This window comes from Podarcis raffonei, chromosome 7, assembly GCF_027172205.1.
Source record: "Podarcis raffonei isolate rPodRaf1 chromosome 7, rPodRaf1.pri, whole genome shotgun sequence".
Classification (NCBI taxonomy): domain Eukaryota; kingdom Metazoa; phylum Chordata; class Lepidosauria; order Squamata; family Lacertidae; genus Podarcis; species Podarcis raffonei.
The window spans coordinates 28,585,703-28,592,679 of NC_070608.1; positions in this window are offsets into that span (position 1 = coordinate 28,585,703).

Here is a 6,977-nt window from a genome sequence, read left to right on the forward strand (position 1 = left end):
TATGGAGGCTGCCCAGAGTGGCTGGGGAGGCCCAGCCAGATGGGCGGGGTATAAATAATAAATTATTATTATTATTATTATTATTATTATTATTATTATTATTATTATTGAAGCAGGGTTTTGAGCTCTAAGGCCAACTCTAAGGCAAGTTTCTGCTCTATAACCAACCCTTAGCATTTGTTTTTATCCTCTCTTCCATTTTATTTCTTAACTCCTTTTAGTGCTTCATTTTGTTGTTTTAATTTATTGTTTTATCTCATTGGTTTTAACTCCCCTAAACTGTGAGGCTTCATGAAGTTGGGCTGGGCTGAGCACATTGCTAGGCAGTGCCAAACGCAAGGTCGAGACAAAGTTTACAAGATACTAGTTATAAATTAAGGAAGAGAAACATATTTATTATCAGAACTGTTAATGAGTGAGCCCATGATGAATAAGCTGTCCCCGGTTTCTGGTGTTCCATTCAGGTCGGCACATTCAGGAGAAACAGAACTGTCAGAGACAGGAAGGCCATACGTTCAGAGGCCCACTAGGGAGAATGGCACAGATCATAAGAAGGGCAGAAATTCTGTGGGCAGAAAACTTTTCCTTTACTCCTAAGCAGAGTAGCCTTTTGCAAACATTAATCACACAAACAATTAATGTATGCTTTTTTGAGGGATGTGTGTGTGTGTTGTGAAGCAGCCTCTACCTGCAACCTGCCTTTCATCATGTAAAACTATTGTCCGTACGTGTGTAGGATTATTTCACAAAGGGAAACAAATGTGCCCAAGTCAGGACTGGAATCTGATACCACTCTCATAACCTGTGTTCGTTTTTTACAGCTGGACTGCCGTCTGCAAAATGCTTAATGTGTCCCTACAAAGAATCACAGAACTGTCAAGTTGGAAGGGGCAACAAGGTTCATCTAGTCCAACCCCCTGCAATGCAGGAATCCTTCACCCAATGTGTGGCTCAAACCCACAACCCTGAGATCAAGAGTTTCATGGCTCTACCAATTCAGTTATCCATATCTGTGTTTAGGGCAGGGATGGGGAACCTATTGCCTTCTACATGTGACCGAATTACAGTTCCTATCACCCCTGACTGTTGCACATGCTGGCTGGGGGTGGAAGTACAGCAGCAAGAAGAGGGCACTTCTTGAGAAACTGATTTCATTCCAAAAATAAAAGCTCACCGCAGATGGATTTTGTATTGCCCCACAATGTGTTCCTTTGAAAACTAATGTGGGCCATCCCAGTAATGAGGAGTGGTTTATCCAATGACAATTGTGGCTTGGGGTCTACCAAGATCACAATAGCCATTTCCTTCATTTGCCAGGGACGGGGGTGTGCGGAGAGAAAAAGGTATGGCTATCCTAATCAAGGGGAGGGTTTTTGAACATGTATATGGAACCACAACCATCTTTGTGGACAGCAGGATTTAGAATCAATCTAGATTGAAAGCAGCATGTTGAGGATGAGCATGAACAATTCCAGATTGAGGAAAAACTACATCTGTGGTATAAATGGTTTAGTGCAGGGGTCAATAAACACGAGACGTAACCGGCTGTGTTCTTAGATAAATAAGGTGCACTATTCATGTATCAAATCATAAATTTCAACGGAAGTAACTCATAAAGTTCAACAAACAAACAAAACAGAAGACCCAGTGGATCAGATCATTCTCTAATCAGTTCGTGCATAAGGTCCATCCGTGTGTAATAGTGTCTATTCCACCTGTCTGTTCATAAGGTCCAAGTAATCCACAGGAAGGGTTGTTACAGTTCCCCAGAATCCTTTCACAGAGTCTAAGACAAGGATTTCCGAACTGTGGTCAAGAAAGTGAAATACTTGGGGATTAATATGACAGCAAAAAATGGGAACTTATTTAAAGATAATTATGAAAAATGTTGGACGGAAGTGAAAAAAGATTTAGAAATTTGGTCAAATCTGAAGCTTTCCTTGTTGGGTCGAATTGCAGCTATAAAGATGAATGTTTTGCCTAGAATGTTGTTTTTGTTTCAAACATTGCAGATTGTGGACAAAATGGATTGTTTCAAGAAGTGGCAGAAAGATATTTCTAGATTTGTCTGGCAGGGCAAGAAGCCCAGAATAAAATATAAAGATATTAACTGATGCAAAGGAAAGAGGCGGATTTGCCCTGCCAGACTTTAAACTTTACTATGAATCAGCAGCATTCTGCTGGCTAAAAGATTGGCTGCTTCTTGAGAACACAGACATTTTGGACTTAGAAGGTTTTAACAACGTTTTTGGTTGGCATGCATATTTGTGGTACGACAAGGTTAAAGCACATAAAGCATTTAAAAACCATATTGTCAGGAAAGCATTGTTTAATGTCTGGATAAGATACAAAGACTTACTGGAAAATAAAACCCCAAGGTGGTTGTCACCAATGGAAGCAAAGGCTCAGAAAAAGCTCAATATGGAGGCCAAATGGCCGAAATATTGGGAAATTTTGGAACAGGAGGGAGATAGACTAAAACTGCAGAGCTTTGAGAAACTAAAAAACAAAGTGCGAGATTGGCTACATTATTATCAGATAATGGAGGCATATAATTTGGACAAGAAAATCGGCTTCCAGGTGGAAAAATCAAAATTAGAAACAGAACTGTTAGAACCCAAAACTAAGATTTTGTCAAAGATGTATAACTTGCTGTTGAAATGGAATACTCAGGATGAAACGGTGAAATCTGCTATGATTAAATGGGCACAAGATGTTGGACATAACATTATGTTTGCTGACTGGGAACAGTTGTGGACCACAGGTATGAAATTTACGGCATTCAATGCCTTAAGAGAGAATATTATGAAAATGATATACAGGTGGTACATGACCCCAGTCAAGCTTGCAAAAATATATCATTTGCCCAACAATAAATGTTGGAAATGTAAAGAAACTGAAGGTACATTCTTTCACCTTTGGTGGACGTGCCCAAGAATTAAGGCTTTCTGGGAAATGATCTACAATGAAATGAAAAAGGTATTTAAATATACTTTTCTGAAGAAAACAGAGGCCTTCCTTCTGGGCATTGTCGGCCAATTGGTGCCAAAGAAGGACAGAACGTTTTTTATGTATGCTACAACAGCAGCAAGAATACTTATTGCAAAGTATTGGAAGACACAAGAACTACCCACTTTGGAAGAATGGCAGATGAAGGTGATGGACTATATGGGATTGGCAGAAATGACTGGCAGAATCCAAGACCAGAGAGAAGAGTCGGTGGAAGAAGATTGGAAGAAATTTAAAGATTATCTACAGAAATATTGTAAAATTAATGAGTGTTAGAATGATGTTGGATTGAAATTAAGTGGTTTCCAGCTGTAATGCTTTAAGAGATATGAAAAAAGGATTATAAATAGGTAATAATATAATGGTAAGGATTTGCTGAACTAACAATTTGGGGTGGAATACAAAAAAGGGAGGTATGAGGAGGTCCGGGAAATGAGTTAAAAGAAAATAAGTAATTGAAAATGTATGTGTGTTTTTCTTTTCTTAAAAAGTTTCTTTATTCTGTATTTTTGTTATTCTGTTTTTTCTTTTTTCAGTTTATTGTAATATTATAAAAAATCTTAATAAATATCTTATAAAAAAAAATAAGACAAGGATTTCCGGAATATTGGCCTTGTTTCGCTGTCCTGGGCTTCATCAGTAGCTAAAGCTCTACAATACAAATAAATACAATATCGTGATCTCACACATTTTACAGTGCAGGGGTCGGCAAGGCTTACTGGGCATGGGCCGGATCACTCCTGCAGAGATCCTTTGTGGGCTGAGCCAGCACAGCGCAACACCGGAAATCGCATCTGCGCATGTCTGCGGTGCTGGAAATCGCTTCTGCACATGCCCAGACGCTGAAAATCGCACCTGCGCAGAAATGATTTTCAGCGTCTGGGCATGCCCAGAAGCAATTTCCAGAGCTGCAGAAGAGAGTCCCAGTGCCGTGCTGTGCCGGTTTAGCGCAGCACGCAGGGACTCGCCGAGCGGGTGGCTCAGTTCGGGGGTGGCTTGGGGGCCAGTTAAATGGCCTCCACAGACTGGGGACCCCTGGTTTAGTGTGTATGCATTCTTAGAATTTAGCTATCTCCTGAGTAGACCACTGCAAGGCACCCCCATGCCCTAGGTGACATGTAACTGGCAAGGAGAGAGAGAGAGAGAGAGAGAGAGGTCACTCATTGACAGTGAGCCTAGCCTACTGGGTTGGTGCTGAAGTAGGGTGTCACTGACCACCACAGATACCACACTTCATTTGCTTCTTTTTGGAAAGAACCACCCAGCCCACCAGATAAGCAACATGGCTGAAGCAAAACACCTTCCTCCCTAATCCAAGGTGGATGAAAATTGACAGGGCATTCCAGTATATTCTCAGATATCTGCTATTTTAGTGTGTTGAAGACTTGAATATACACATGGAATCCCCTGAATTTACACACACACTCCCCCTTTACCTAGCTGTACAAATTTAAAATCCTTTGTATATAATGGATTGCAGCAGCTGTACAAATGTTTGGTCATTCTGAGAAATTTTTTTAACCCCAGTGTAAGACTCCCTGGAAAAGACCCTGATGTTGGGAAAGATGGAGGGCACAAGGAGAAGGGGATGACAGAGGACGAGATGGTTGGACAGTGTTCTCAAAGCTACCAGCATGAGTTTGACCAAACTGCGGGAGGCAGTGGAAGACAGGAGTGCCTGGCGTGCTCTGGTCCATGGGGTCACAAAGAGTCGGACACGACTAAATGACTAAACAACAACAACAAAGCATGTTTACTCAGACGTAGATTCCACTATATTAAAAGAACTTATAACCAGGTAAGCATGCCTAGAATTGCACTCTCAGATCCTTAGCATGCTTGCAGGAGAGAAAGTTCCTGTGCATACTACAATAAGCCAAGTACACAGATGTCACACCCCAAAATGATTCTTTTAAAGATCAATTTCTAAAAGCAATTTGGTTTAAGAGAGGATACAGCTAAACATTTTGTAATCTCATCTTGAAGGAGCCACATGTAATATCTGAGAACGAGATCTCTCACTTTCTTTTCGTTCTGAGACAGCATGAAATAGCATGTGATAGTCGAAAGCCTTGTTATCTGAACTCCGTGACCTGAATTCTGAATATGAATTCACTATACATCTCTCATCTTGCTTCATCTTGGATGTTTTTATAAAAAGCACGCTTGTTTCTACCAGACACGATTATCCCAGCATTTCAGTTGTCCTTTAGGGCATTCAACAAATGCAGTTGTGCTTTGCACTGTTCAGTCAGATTTACTGATCTCATCTGCCAAATCCAAAAGGCATTCTGTTGTTGCAGATGGACTAATCTCAAAGAATTATAATATGGAAAGGTCACAGTGAATGTGCTGTGCTATTCTCTTTGCAGGACAGTACTGTAATAATATTGACATTTGTGTAATTAATGTTGTACGCTGGGGACTTATGACTCAGTCTAAGATGATCAGAGGCCAACAAGATGACAGATTTGCATTACTACATAAATACTAAAGCATTGTAAACATATGCATGTTGGCTTGCTCCCAAACATTAATGAAAGCTTGCGCTTGGCATGCAATGCACTCAAGAATTGTTTACAGACCAACAGCATGAAAATGTAACATTCTGAGCTGATCAATTATTTCTCCCTTCTCGGAGTGTCAAGATTATGCATTAATGGCACTAAGCCCTTCAGGGTAATGGGTGCAATTCTAAGTCCAAATAAAAACAGTATGACTGTGAAGTAAAAAAGGGTGAGAATCAGCATTTTTGTGCCTTATTCTTCCTCCCGAATTGCAACCAATGGATTGCATAATAGATTACATAATTAGTATTGATGAAGCTGATTTTGCTTCAGATAAACAGAAATCTCTGTAACCTGGTTTATCACGACATCTTTAATGTAAAAAAAGAAGCAATTGCAGCCAACAAGAGAAAATGTAAGAATGGGCCCAAATTTGCAAGTTGAATTCTATAATGATTTAGAAACGAGTCAGAGAAGTCAAATTACTAAAGGTTATATAGGCAAAGAATTTTATTTGTTGGCATATTCTCAGTGCTTGATTTCCAAAGAAAAATGTGTTGGGGGTTTGTAGTAAAACATATGTTCAATTGTCTATTTGAATGAGATGAAAATGTGGAAGCAAAGACATCTGCCTCCTAGTGGTTTTCTGAGAACCAGTCTGTTGGCATTTTGTCAAGAATATGGTTGTGTATGTTAATCATTTTATTCCCAGCCAAGGAACAATTAAAAATAAATAAATGCTTTCGTCATTAGGCATTGTTCGGTTTTCCAACTGGAATGAAGTTTCTGCCATGCCTCATAATTTTTTACCTTGCAGGCAAACCACAAACAGTGGTGGTTATTTAAAAATGCTACTAGTCATGGTGGCTATACTCTACCTGCACTGTCAGATGTGACATGCTTCTGAGTACCATTTGCTAGGAACTGGAGGTGGGGAGAAGACTGTTGAGATCACGGTTCTGCTTGCAGACTCCCATCATGAGAACAGGATGCTGGGCCTTGATCTGAACCAGAAGGTTCTTCCCTTATGTTTATGTAAGGTAAAGGTAAAGGACCCCTGACAGTTAAGTCCAGTTGCGAATGACTCTGAGGTTGCGGCGCTCATCTCACTTAACTAGCTGAGGGAGCCAACGTTTGTCCACAGACAGTTTTTCTGCAGACACCCAGCATGACTAAACCGTTTCTGGCGAAACCAGAGCAGTGCACGGAAACACTGTTTACCTTCCCGCTGCAGCAGTACAGTGGTACCTCTGGTTGCAAACGGGATCCATTCCGGAGGCCCATTCGCAGCATGAAAAGAGCGCAATCTGCTGCGGCGTGTCTGCGCACGTGCGGGTTGCAATTCGCCGCTTCTGCGCATGCGCGAGCGGCGAAACCCGGAAGTAACCCTTTCCGGTACTTCTGGGTCGCCAGGGGATGTAACCTGAAAGAATGTAACATGAAGCAGACGTAACATGATTA